Source organism: Schistocerca americana, chromosome 1, assembly GCF_021461395.2.
Source record: "Schistocerca americana isolate TAMUIC-IGC-003095 chromosome 1, iqSchAmer2.1, whole genome shotgun sequence".
NCBI classification, from domain to species: Eukaryota; Metazoa; Arthropoda; class Insecta; order Orthoptera; family Acrididae; genus Schistocerca; species Schistocerca americana.
In genome coordinates this window covers 108,900,075-108,913,825 of record NC_060119.1, presented here as the reverse complement: position 1 = coordinate 108,913,825, position 13,751 = coordinate 108,900,075, and the positions used below count along the sequence as shown (strand labels likewise).

The following is a 13,751-nucleotide window of genomic DNA, read 5'->3' as shown; positions in this document are numbered from 1 at the left end:
TGAGAAAAGTAGACTGTTTCACAACAAGATATAGTACTATGGTTCCTTAACTGTTCCCATTAAACAATGGCACTCTGTATCTATAGAAACGGCGGCAATATTCGCTTCAGCGCAGGGGGCTTTTGCTGGGGACTGTCAGGAGGGGACTTGCTGGATGCATGAAGGGAGAAGACCAGACAGAGACGTCTGACGCTCCGCTGACGCTTGCAGAAAACTACATTAAGTATGATTTCCGCCTATAACTGACGGCGAGAGAGATGCATCATCTGTCCACGTCTCATCGAAACACACTGTCACCAAGCAATGGCTGACGCTTCGAGGACGGCATGAAATTGACAGGGAGGTGATGCAGCTAACGTTCCTGGCAAATGTGCTAACAGGGCACACACGTCCGTTGGAGTGTATACATATGATGGGGACCGGCTGTGACACAGCAGTCAACCAAAGTCAAAAAATGTGACTAATCATACAGTGTTTCCAGTGTGTCGTTTACCACTTTGTGAGTGGATGCTGTTCTAAAGAGCGTAATTCCCATTTATCTGTAAGCAGCGCACGTGAGCGAATCTAATAGCAGGACTGTGTTACTCCGATTGTACTGAGCAACTCTGTCAATACGCAGGTGTTTCAATCAGTAGGGCCATGGTAAACAGAGCGATTCGGAGTGATGTATCGTGTCTGTTACATAAATAATGAGTCTTTGATGTAATTGCTTCAGAGAAATATGAAAGTAAGCCTATCAGAAAAGTAACGCGAGACATGTAGCACGGGTCATGTCTTGCAGAATCTCTTACATCTGAGCCCGTCACTTGCACAGCGTCCCTTTGGCGCAGAGGATAGCGCCTTGGACTTCTATTCGAAAGGTCGTGGGTTCGATCCCCACAAGGGACGGGCAATTTTTAAAAACATGTGCCAATCACGAGATGGGTATTGACTTATGGGTAACCACAAGCGTCTTCAAAAGGTGAAAATTGTTGTGACCTCAGTTCTATGCTTAAATATGTCAACCTTACACATACAAGCAAAATTCTCGTAGATCTGTTATCCATGACGCTGTTATGTGTAAATGCTGTAAAAACGGAACCATATCTTCACGTGCCTGTTCACGCAAATTTTCTTTCAATACCCAATTTTTACCTACAGATAGAAATATAGCAATAGAACGCACATTTTGTACAGAAACAAATACAATGAAGAGTGAAATAATTTTGTATTACTTCACGAGTCAATGTATGTAATCCCAGTCATGATCTTTAATTCTTCCAGCCCAAGCCGAAAGGGTTTCAGTTTTCTCGGCCACAAGTGAGAAAAGTAGACTGTTTCACAACAAGATATAGTACTATGGTTCCTTAACTGTTCCCATTAAACAATGGCACTCTGTATCTATAGAAACGGCGGCAATATTCGCTTCAGCGCAGGGGGCTTTTGCTGGGGACTGTCAGGAGGGGACTTGCTGGATGCATGAAGGGAGAAGACCAGACAGAGACGTCTGACGCTCCGCTGACGCTTGCAGAAAACTACATTAAGTATGATTCCCGCCTATAACTGACGGCGAGAGAGATGCATCATCTGTCCACGTCTCATCGAAACACACTGTCACCAAGCAATGGCTGACGCTTCGAGGACGGCATGAAATTGACAGGGAGGTGATGCAGCTAACGTTCCTGGCAAATGTGCTAACAGGGCACACACGTCCGTTGGAGTGTATACATATGATGGGGACCGGCTGTGACACAGCAATCAACCAAAGTCAAAAAATGTGACTAATCATACAGTGTTTCCAGTGTGTCGTTTACCACTTTGTGAGTGGATGCTGTTCTAAAGAGCGTAATTCCCATTTATCTGTAAGCAGCGCACGTGAGCGAATCTAATAGCAGGACTGTGTTACTCCGATTGTACAGAGCAACTCTGTCAATACGCAGGTGTTTCAGTCAGTAGGGCCATGGTAAACAGAGTGATTCGGAGCGATGTATCGTGTCTGTTACATAAATAATGAGTCTTTGATGTAATTGCTTCAGAGAAATATGAAAGTAAGCCTATCAGAAAAGTAACGCGAGACATGTAGCACGGGTCATGTCTTGCAGAATCTCTTACATCTGAGCCCGTCACTTGCACAGCGTCCCTTTGGCGCAGAGGATAGCGCATTGGACTTCTAATCCAAAGGTCGTGGGTTCGATTCCCACAAGGGACGGGCAATTTTTAAAAACATGTGCCAATCACGAGATGGGTATTGACATATGGGTAACCACAAGCGTCTTCAAAAAGTGAAAATTGTTGTGACCTCAGTTCTATGCTTAAATATGTCAACCTTACACATACAAGCAAAATTCTCGTAGATCTGTTATCCATGACGCTGTTATGTGTAAATGCTGTAAAAACGGAACCATATCTTCACGTGCCTGTTCACGCAAATTTTCTTTCAATACCCAATTTTTACCTACAGATAGAAATATAGCAATAGAACGCACATTTTGTACAGAAACAAATACAATGAAGAGTGAAATAATTTTGTATTACTTCACGAGTCAATGTATGTAATCCCAGTCATGATCTTTAATTCTTCCAGCCCAAGCTGAGAGGGTTTCAGTTTTCTCGGCCACAAGTGAGAAAAGTAGACTGTTTCACAACAAGATATAGTACTATGGTTCCTTAACTGTTCCCATTAAGCAATGGCACTCTGTATCTATAGAAACGGCGGCAATATTCGCTTCAGCGCAGGGGGCTTTTGCTGGGGACTGTCAGGAGGGGACTTGCTGGATGCATGAAGGGAGAAGACCAGACAGAGACGTCTGACGCTCCGCTGAAGCTTGCAGAAAACTACATTAAGTATGATTCCCGCCTATAACTGACGGCGAGAGAGATGCATCATCTGTCCACGTCTCATCGAAACACACTGTCACCAAGCAATGGCTGACGCTTCGAGGACGGCATGAAATTGACAGGGAGGTGATGCAGCTAACGTTCCTGGCAAATGTGCTAACAGGGCACACACGTCCGTTGGAGTGTATACATATGATGGGGACCGGCTGTGACACAGCAGTCAACCAAAGTCAAAAAATGTGACTAATCATACAGTGTTTCCAGTGTGTCGTTTACCACTTTGTGAGTGGATGCTGTTCTAAAGAGCGTAATTCCCATTTATCTGTAAGCAGCGCACGTGAGCGAATCTAATAGCAGGACTGTGTTACTCCGATTGTACAGAGCAACTCTGTCAATACGCAGGTGTTTCAATCAGTAGGGCCATGGTAAACAGAGCGATTCGGAGTGATGTATCGTGTCTGTTACATAAATAATGAGTCTTTGATGTAATTGCTTCAGAGAAATATGAAAGTAAGCCTATCAGAAAAGTAACGCGAGACATGTAGCACGGGTCATGTCTTGCAGAATCTCTTACATCTGAGCCCGTCACTTGCACAGCGTCCCTTTGGCGCAGAGGATAGCGCGTTGGACTTCTAATCCAAAGGTCGTGGGTTCGATCCCCACAAGGGACGGGCAATTTTTAAAAACATGTGCCAATCACGACATGGGTATTGACATATGGGTAACCACAAGCGTCTTCAAAAGATGAAAATTGTTGTGACCTCAGTTCTATGCTTAAATATGTCAACCTTACACATACAAGCAAAATTCTCGTAGATCTGTTATCCATGACGCTGTTATGTGTAAATGCTGTAAAAACGGAACCATATCTTCACGTGCCTGTTCACGCAAATTTTCTTTCAATACCCAATTTTTACCTACAGATAGAAATATAGCAATAGAACGCACATTTTGTACAGAAACAAATACAATGAAGAGTGAAATAATTTTCTATTACTTCACGAGTCAATGTATGTAATCCCAGTCATGATCTTTAATTCTTCCAGCCCAAGCTGAGAGGGTTTCAGTTTTCTCGGCCACAAGTGAGAAAAGTAGACTGTTTCACAACAAGATATAGTACTATGGTTCCTTAACTGTTCCCATTAAGCAATGGCACTCTGTATCTATAGAAACGGCGGCAATATTCGCTTCAGCGCAGGGGGCTTTTGCTGGGGACTGTCAGGAGGGGACTTGCTGGATGCATGAAGGGAGAAGACCAGACAGAGACGTCTGACGCTCCGCTGAAGCTTGCAGAAAACTACATTAAGTATGATTCCCGCCTATAACTGACGGCGAGAGAGATGCATCATCTGTCCACGTCTCATCGAAACACACTGTCACCAAGCAATGGCTGACGCTTCGAGGACGGCATGAAATTGACAGGGAGGTGATGCAGCTAACGTTCCTGGCAAATGTGCTAACAGGGCACACACGTCCGTTGGAGTGTATACATATGATGGGGACCGGCTGTGACACAGCAGTCAACCAAAGTCAAAAAATGTGACTAATCATACAGTGTTTCCAGTGTGTCGTTTACCACTTTGTGAGTGGATGCTGTTCTAAAGAGCGTAATTCCCATTTATCTGTAAGCAGCGCACATGAGCGAATCTAATAGCAGGACTGTGTTACTCCGATTGTACAGAGCAACTCTGTCAATACGCAGGTGTTTCAGTCAGTAGGGCCATGGTAAACAGAGTGATTCGGAGCGATGTATCGTGTCTGTTACATAAATAATGAGTCTTTGATGTAATTGCTTCAGAGAAATATGAAAGTAAGCCTATCAGAAAAGTAACGCGAGACATGTAGCACGGGTCATGTCTTGCAGAATCTCTTACATCTGAGCCCGTCACTTGCACAGCGTCCCTTTGGCGCAGAGGATAGCGCATTGGACTTCTAATCCAAAGGTCGTGGGTTCGATCCCCACAAGGGACGGGCAATTTTTAAAAACATGTGCCAATCACGAGATGGGTATTGACATATGGGTAACCACAAGCGTCTTCAAAAAGTGAAAATTGTTGTGACCTCAGTTCTATGCTTAAATATGTCAACCTTACACATACAAGCAAAATTCTCGTAGATCTGTTATCCATGACGCTGTTATGTGTAAATGCTGTAAAAACGGAACCATATCTTCACGTGCCTGTTCACGCAAATTTTCTTTCAATACCCAATTTTTACCTACAGATAGAAATATAGCAATAGAACGCACATTTTGTACAGAAACAAATACAATGAAGAGTGAAATAATTTTGTATTACTTCACGAGTCAATGTATGTAATCCCAGTCATGATCTTTAATTCTTCCAGCCCAAGCTGAGAGGGTTTCAGTTTTCTCGGCCACAAGTGAGAAAAGTAGACTGTTTCACAACAAGAGATAGTACTATGGTTCCTTAACTGTTCCCATTAAACAATGGCACTCTGTATCTATAGAAACGGCGGCAATATTCGCTTCAGCGCAGGGGGCTTTTGCTGGGGACTGTCAGGAGGGGACTTGCTGGATGCATGAAGGGAGAAGACCAGACAGAGACGTCTGACGCTCCGCTGATGCTTGCAGAAAACTGTATTAAGTATGATTCCCGCCTATAACTGACGGCGAGAGAGATGCATCATCTGTCCACGTCTCATCGAAACACACTGTCACCAAGCAATGGCTGACGCTTCGAGGACGGCATGAAATTGACAGGGAGGTGATGCAGCTAACGTTCCTGGCAAATGTGCTAACAGGGCACACACGTCCGTTGGAGTGTATACATATGATGGGGACCGGCTGTGACACAGCAGTCAACCAAAGTCAAAAAATGTGACTAATCATACAGTGTTTCCAGTGTGTCGTTTACCACTTTGTGAGTGGATGCTGTTCTAAAGAGCGTAATTCCCATTTATCTGTAAGCAGCGCACGTGAGCGAATCTAATAGCAGGACTGTGTTACTCCGATTGTACAGAGCAACTCTGTCAATACGCAGGTGTTTCAATCAGTAGGGCCATGGTAAACAGAGCGATTCGGAGTGATGTATCGTGTCTGTTACATAAATAATGAGTCTTTGATGTAATTGCTTCAGAGAAATATGAAAGTAAGCCTATCAGAAAAGTAACGCGAGACATGTAGCACGGGTCATGTCTTGCAGAATCTCTTACATCTGAGCCCGTCACTTGCACAGCGTCCCTTTGGCGCAGAGGATAGCGCGTTGGACTTCTAATCCAAAGGTCGTGGGTTCGATCCCCACAAGGGACGGGCAATTTTTAAAAACATGTGCCAATCACGAGATGGGTATTGACATATGGGTAACCACAAGCGTCTGCAAAAGGTGAAAATTGTTGTGACCTCAGTTCTATGCTTAAATATGTCAACCTTACACATACAAGCAAAATTCTCGTAGATCTGTTATCCATGACGCTGTTATGTGTAAATGCTGTAAAAACGGAACCATATCTTCACGTGCCTGTTCACGCAAATTTTCTTTCAATACCCAATTTTTACCTACAGATAGAAATATAGCAATAGAACGCACATTTTGTACAGAAACAAATACAATGAAGAGTGAAATAATTTTGTATTACTTCACGAGTCAATGTATGTAATCCCAGTCATGATCTTTAATTCTTCCAGCCCAAGCTGAGAGAGTTTCAGTTTTCTCGGCCACAAGTGAGAAAAGTAGACTGTTTCACAACAAGATATAGTACTATGGTTCCTTAACTGTTCCCATTAAACAATGGCACTCTGTATCTATAGAAACGGCGGCAATATTCGCTTCAGCGCAGGGGGCTTTTGCTGGGGACTGTCAGGAGGGGACTTGCTGGATGCATGAAGGGAGAAGACCAGACAGAGACGTCTGACGCTCCGCTGACGCTTGCAGAAAACTACATTAAGTATGATTCCCGCCTATAACTGACGGCGAGAGAGATGCATCATCTGTCCACGTCTCATCGAAACACACTGTCACCAAGCAATGGCTGACGCTTCGAGGACGGCATGAAATTGACAGGGAGGTGATGCAGCTAACGTTCCTGGCAAATGTGCTAACAGGGCACACACGTCCGTTGGAGTGTATACATATGATGGGGACCGGCTGTGACACAGCAGTCAACCAAAGTCAAAAAATGTGACTAATCATACAGTGTTTCCAGTGTGTCGTTTACCACTTTGTGAGTGGATGCTGTTCTAAAGAGCGTAATTCCCATTTATCTGTAAGCAGCGCACGTGAGCGAATCTAATAGCAGGACTGTGTTACTCCGATTGTACAGAGCAACTCTGTCAATACGCAGGTGTTTCAATCAGTAGGGCCATGGTAAACAGAGCGATTCGGAGTGATGTATCGTGTCTGTTACATAAATAATGAGTCTTTGATGTAATTGCTTCAGAGAAATATGAAAGTAAGCCTATCAGAAAAGTAACGCGAGACATGTAGCACGGGTCATGTCTTGCAGAATCTCTTACATCTGAGCCCGTCACTTGCACAGCGTCCCTTTGGCGCAGAGGATAGCGCGTTGGACTTCTAATCCAAAGGTCGTGGGTTTGATCCCCACAAGGGATGGGCAATTTTCAAAATCATGTGCCAATCACGAGATGGGTATTGACATATGGGTAACCACAAGCGTCTTCAAAAGGTGAAAATTGTTGTGACCTCAGTTCTATGCTTAAATATGTCAACCTTACACATACAAGCAAAATTCTCGTAGATCTGTTATCCATGACGCTGTTATGTGTAAATGCTGTATAAACGGAACCATATCTTCACGTGCCTGTTCACGCAAATTTTCTTTCAATACCCAATTTTTACCTACAGATAGAAATATAGCAATAGAACGCACATTTTGTACAGAAACAAATACAATGAAGAGTGAAATAATTTTGTATTACTTCACGAGTCAATGTATGTAATCCCAGTCATGATCTTTAATTCTTCCAGCCCAAGCTGAGAGGGTTTCAGTTTTCTCGGCCACAAGTGAGAAAAGTAGACTGTTTCACAACAAGATATAGTACTATGGTTCCTTAACTGTTCCCATTAAACAATGGCACTCTGTATCTATAGAAACGGCGGCAATATTCGCTTCAGCGCAGGGGGCTTTTGCTGGGGACTGTCAGGAGGGGACTTGCTGGATGCATGAAGGGAGAAGACCAGACAGAGACGTCTGACGCTCCGCTGACGCTTGCAGAAAACTACATTAAGTATGATTCCCGCCTATAACTGACGGCGAGAGAGATGCATCATCTGTCCACGTCTCATCGAAACACACTGTCACCAAGCAATGGCTGACGCTTCGAGGACGGCATGAAATTGACAGGGAGGTGATGCAGCTAACGTTCCTGGCAAATGTGCTAACAGGGCACACACGTCCGTTGGAGTGTATACATATGATGGGGACCGGCTGTGACACAGCAGTCAACCAAAGTCAAAAAATGTGACTAATCATACAGTGTTTCCAGTGTGTCGTTTACCACTTTGTGAGTGGATGCTGTTCTAAAGAGCGTAATTCCCATTTATCTGTAAGCAGCGCACGTGAGCGAATCTAATAGCAGGACTGTGTTACTCCGATTGTACAGAGCAACTCTGTCAATACGCAGGTGTTTCAATCAGTAGGGCCATGGTAAACAGAGCGATTCGGAGTGATGTATCGTGTCTGTTACATAAATAATGAGTCTTTGATGTAATTGCTTCAGAGAAATATGAAAGTAAGCCTATCAGAAAATTAACGCGAGACATGTAGCACGGGTCATGTCTTGCAGAATCTCTTACATCTGAGCCCGTCACTTGCACAGCGTCCCTTTGGCGCAGAGGATAGCGCGTTGGACTTCTAATCCAAAGGTCGTGGGTTTGATCCCCACAAGGGACGGGCAATTTTCAAAAACATGTGCCAATCACGAGATGGGTATTGACATATGGGTAACCACAAGCGTCTTCAAAAGGTGAAAATTGTTGTGACCTCAGTTCTATGCTTAAATATGTCAACCTTACACATACAAGCAAAATTCTCGTAGATCTGTTATCCATGACGCTGTTATGTGTAAATGCTGTGTAAACGGAACCATATCTTCACGTGCCTGTTCACGCAAATTTTCTTTCAATACCCAATTTTTACCTACAGATAGAAATATAGCAATAGAACGCACATTTTGTACAGAAACAAATACAATGAAGAGTGAAATAATTTTGTATTACTTCACGAGTCAATGTATGTAATCCCAGTCATGATCTTTAATTTTTCCAGCCCAAGCTGAGAGGGTTTCAGTTTTCTCGGCCACAAGTGAGAAAAGTAGACTGTTTCACAACAAGATATAGTACTATGGTTCCTTAACTGTTCCCATTAAACAATGGCACTCTGTATCTATAGAAACGGCGGCAATATTCGCTTCAGCGCAGGGGGCTTTTGCTGGGGATTGTCAGGAGGGGACTTGCTGGATGCATGAAGGGAGAAGACCAGACAGAGACGTCTGACGCTCCGCTGACGCTTGCAGAAAACTACATTAAGTATGATTCCCGCCTATAACTGACGGCGAGAGAGATGCATCATCTGTCCACGTCTCATCGAAACACACTGTCACCAAGCAATGGCTGACGCTTCGAGGACGGCATGAAATTGACAGGGAGGTGATGCAGCTAACGTTCCTGGCAAATGTGCTAACAGGGCACACACGTCCGTTGGAGTGTATACATATGATGGGGACCGGCTGTGACACAGCAGTCAACCAAAGTCAAAAAATGTGACTAATCATACAGTGTTTCCAGTGTGTCGTTTACCACTTTGTGAGTGGATGCTGTTCTAAAGAGCGTAATTCCCATTTATCTGTAAGCAGCGCACGTGAGCGAATCTAATAGCAGGACTGTGTTACTCCGATTGTACAGAGCAACTCTGTCAATACGCAGATGTTTCAATCAGTAGGGCCATGGTAAACAGAGCGATTCGGAGTGATGTATCGTGTCTGTTACATAAATAATGAGTCTTTGATGTAATTGCTTCAGAGAAATATGAAAGTAAGCCTATCAGAAAAGTAACGCGAGACATGTAGCACGGGTCATGTCTTGCAGAATCTCTTACATCTGAGCCCGTCACTTGCACAGCGTCCCTTTGGCGCAGAGGATAGCGCGTTGGACTTCTAATCCAAAGGTCGTGGGTTCGATCCCCACAAGGGACGGGCAATTTTTAAAAACATGTGCCAATCACGAGATGGGTATTGACATATGGGTAACCACAAGCGTCTTCAAAAGGTGAAAATTGTTGTGACCTCAGTTCTATGCTTAAATATGTCAACCTTACACATACCAGCAAAATTCTCGTACATCTGTTATCCATGACGCTGTTATGTGTAAATGCTGTAAAAACGGAACCATATCTTCACGTGCCTGTCACGCAAATTTTCTTTCAATACCCAATTTTTACCTACAGATAGAAATATAGCAATAGAACGCACATTTTGTACAGAAACAAATACAATGAAGAGTGAAATAATTTTGTATTACTTCACGAGTCATTGTATGTAATCCCAGTCATGATCTTTAATTCTTCCAGCCCAAGCTGAGAGGGTTTCAGTTTTCTCGGCCACAAGTGAGAAAAGTAGACTGTTTCACAACAAGAGATAGTACTATGGTTCCTTAACTGTTCCCATTAAACAATGGCACTCTGTATCTATAGAAACGGCGGCAATATTCGCTTCAGCGCAGGGGGCTTTTGCTGGGGACTGTCAGGAGGGGACTTGCTGGATGCATGAAGGGAGAAGACCAGACAGAGACGTCTGACGCTCCGCTGACGCTTGCAGAAAACTACATTAAGTATGATTCCCGCCTATAACTGACGGCGAGAGAGATGCATCATCTGTCCACGTCTCATCGAAACACACTGTCACCAAGCAATGGCTGACGCTTCGAGGACGGCATGAAATTGACAGGGAGGTGATGCAGCTAACGTTCCTGGCAAATGTGCTAACAGGGCACACACGTCCGTTGGAGTGTATACATATGATGGGGACCGGCTGTGACACAGCAGTCAACCAAAGTCAAAAAATGTGACTAATCATACAGTGTTTCCAGTGTGTCGTTTACCACTTTGTGAGTGGATGCTGTTCTACAGAGCGTAATTCCCATTTATCTGTAAGCAGCGCACGTGAGCGAATCTAATAGCAGGACTGTGTTACTCCGATTGTACAGAGCAACTCTGTCAATACGCAGGTGTTTCAATCAGTAGGGCCATGGTAAACAGAGCGATTCGGAGTGATGTATCGTGTCTGTTACATAAATAATGAGTCTTTGATGTAATTGCTTCAGAGAAATATGAAAGTAAGCCTATCAGAAAAGTAACGCGAGACATGTAGCACGGGTCATGTCTTGCAGAATCTCTTACATCTGAGCCCGTCACTTGTACGGCGTCCATTTGGCGCAGAGGATAGCGCGTTGGACTTCTAATCCAAAGGTCGTGGGTTCGATCCCCACAAGGGACGGGCAATTTTTAAAAACATGTGCCAATCACGAGATGGATATTGACATATGGGTAACCACAAGCGTCTTCAAAAGGTGAAAATTGTTGTGACCTCAGTTCTATGCTTAAATATGTCAACCTTACACATACAAGCAAAATTCTCGCAGATCTGTAATCCACGACGCTGTTATGTGTAAATGCTGTAAAAACGGAACCATATCTTCACGTGCCTGTTCACGCAAATTTACTTTCAATAACCAATTTTTACCTACAGATAGAAATATAGCAATAGAACGCACATTTTGTACAGAAACAAATACAATGAAGAGTGAAATAATTTTGTATTACTTCACGAGTCAATGTATGTAATCCCAGTCATGATCTTTATTTCTTCCAGCCCAAGCTGAGAGGGTTTCAGTTTTCTCGGCCACAAGTGAGAAAAGTAGACTGTTTCACAACAAGATATAGTACTATGGTTCCTTAACTGTTCCCATTAAACAATGGCACTCTGTATCTATAGAAACGGCGGCAATATTCGCTTCAGCGCAGGGGGCTTTTGCTGGGGACTGTCAGGAGGGGACTTGCTGGATGCATGAAGGGAGAAGACCAGACAGAGACGTCTGACGCTCCGCTGACGCTTGCAGAAAACTACATTAAGTATGATTTCCGCCTATAACTGACGGCGAGAGAGATGCATCATCTGTCCACGTCTCATCGAAACACACTGTCACCAAGCAATGGCTGACGCTTCGAGGACGGCATGAAATTGACAGGGAGGTGATGCAGCTAACGTTCCTGGCAAATGTGCTAACAGGGCACACACGTCCGTTGGAGTGTATACATATGATGGGGACCGGCTGTGACACAGCAGTCAACCAAAGTCAAAAAATGTGACTAATCATACAGTGTTTCCAGTGTGTCGTTTACCACTTTGTGAGTGGATGCTGTTCTAAAGAGCGTAATTCCCATTTATCTGTAAGCAGCGCACGTGAGCGAATCTAATAGCAGGACTGTGTTACTCCGATTGTACTGAGCAACTCTGTCAATACGCAGGTGTTTCAATCAGTAGGGCCATGGTAAACAGAGCGATTCGGAGTGATGTATCGTGTCTGTTACATAAATAATGAGTCTTTGATGTAATTGCTTCAGAGAAATATGAAAGTAAGCCTATCAGAAAAGTAACGCGAGACATGTAGCACGGGTCATGTCTTGCAGAATCTCTTACATCTGAGCCCGTCACTTGCACAGCGTCCCTTTGGCGCAGAGGATAGCGCGTTGGACTTCTAATCCAAAGGTCGTGGGTTCGATCCCCACAAGGGACGGGCAATTTTGAAAAACATGTGCCAATCACGAGATGGGTATTGACATATGGGTAACCACAAGCGTCTTCAAAAGGTGAAAATTGTTGTGACCTCAGTTCTATGCTTAAATATGTCAACCTTACACATACAAGCAAAATTCTCGTAGATCTGTTATCCATGACGCTGTTATGTGTAAATGCTGTAAAAACGGAACCATATCTTCACGTGCCTGTTCACGCAAATTTTCTTTCAATACCCAATTCTTACCTACAGATAGAAATATAGCAATAGAACGCACATTTTGTACAGAAACAAATACAATGAAGAGTGAAATAATTTTGTATTACTTCACGAGTCAATGTATGTAATCCCAGTCATGATCTTTAATTCTTCCAGCCCAAGCTGAGAGGGTTTCAGTTTTCTCGGCCACAAGTGAGAAAAGTAGACTGTTTCACAACAAGATATAGTACTATGGTTCCTTAACTGTTCCCATTAAACAATGGCACTCTGTATCTATAGAAACGGCGGCAATATTCGCTTCAGCGCAGGGGGCTTTTGCTGGGGACTGTCAGGAGGGGACTTGCTGGATGCATGAAGGGAGAAGACCAGACAGAGACGTCTGACGCTCCGCTGACGCTTGCAGAAAACTACATTAAGTATGATTCCCGCCTATAACTGACGGCGAGAGAGATGCATCATCTGTCCACGTCTCATCGAAACACACTGTCACCAAGCAATGGCTGACGCTTCGAGGACGGCATGAAATTGACAGGGAGGTGATGCAGCTAACGTTCCTGGCAAATGTGCTAACAGGGCACACACGTCCGTTGGAGTGTATACATATGATGGGGACCGGCTGTGACACAGCAGTCAACCAAAGTCAAAAAATGTGACTAATCATACAGTGTTTCCAGTGTGTCGTTTACCACTTTGTGAGTGGATGCTGTTCTAAAGAGCGTAATTCCCATTTATCTGTAAGCAGCGCACGTGAGCGAATCTAATAGCAGGACTGTGTTACTACGATTGTACAGAGCAACTCTGTCAATACGCAGGTGTTTCAATCAGTAGGGCCATGGTAAACAGAGCGATTCGGAGTGATGTATCGTGTCTGTTACATAAATAATGAGTCTTTGATGTAATTGCTTCAGAGAAATATGAAAGTAAGCCTATCAGAAAAGTAACGCG

At 43.9% G+C, this 13,751-nt stretch overlaps 10 non-coding genes across 10 annotated transcripts; all 10 read left to right on the top strand.

Annotated features, from left to right (window-relative positions):
- Window positions 1-815: 815 nt before the first annotated feature.
- On the top strand, window positions 816-888 carry Trnar-ucu. The gene has a single exon. It is a non-coding gene; the product is annotated as a tRNA-Arg (tRNA).
- Window positions 889-2,115: 1,227 nt separating this feature from the next.
- On the top strand, window positions 2,116-2,188 carry Trnar-ucu. The gene has a single exon. It is a non-coding gene; the product is annotated as a tRNA-Arg (tRNA).
- A 1,227-nt stretch (window positions 2,189-3,415) lies between these two features.
- On the top strand, window positions 3,416-3,488 carry Trnar-ucu. Its single transcript has one exon. It is a non-coding gene; the product is annotated as a tRNA-Arg (tRNA).
- Window positions 3,489-4,715: 1,227 nt separating this feature from the next.
- Window positions 4,716-4,788, top strand: Trnar-ucu. The gene has a single exon. It is a non-coding gene; the product is annotated as a tRNA-Arg (tRNA).
- A 1,227-nt stretch (window positions 4,789-6,015) lies between these two features.
- Window positions 6,016-6,088, top strand: Trnar-ucu. Its single transcript has one exon. It is a non-coding gene; the product is annotated as a tRNA-Arg (tRNA).
- A 1,227-nt stretch (window positions 6,089-7,315) lies between these two features.
- Window positions 7,316-7,388, top strand: Trnar-ucu. Its single transcript has one exon. It is a non-coding gene; the product is annotated as a tRNA-Arg (tRNA).
- A 1,227-nt stretch (window positions 7,389-8,615) lies between these two features.
- Trnar-ucu lies at window positions 8,616-8,688 on the top strand. Its single transcript has one exon. It is a non-coding gene; the product is annotated as a tRNA-Arg (tRNA).
- A 1,227-nt stretch (window positions 8,689-9,915) lies between these two features.
- Trnar-ucu lies at window positions 9,916-9,988 on the top strand. The gene has a single exon. It is a non-coding gene; the product is annotated as a tRNA-Arg (tRNA).
- A 1,226-nt stretch (window positions 9,989-11,214) lies between these two features.
- On the top strand, window positions 11,215-11,287 carry Trnar-ucu. The gene has a single exon. It is a non-coding gene; the product is annotated as a tRNA-Arg (tRNA).
- A 1,227-nt stretch (window positions 11,288-12,514) lies between these two features.
- Window positions 12,515-12,587, top strand: Trnar-ucu. The gene has a single exon. It is a non-coding gene; the product is annotated as a tRNA-Arg (tRNA).
- The last annotated feature ends 1,164 nt before the right edge of the window (window positions 12,588-13,751 follow it).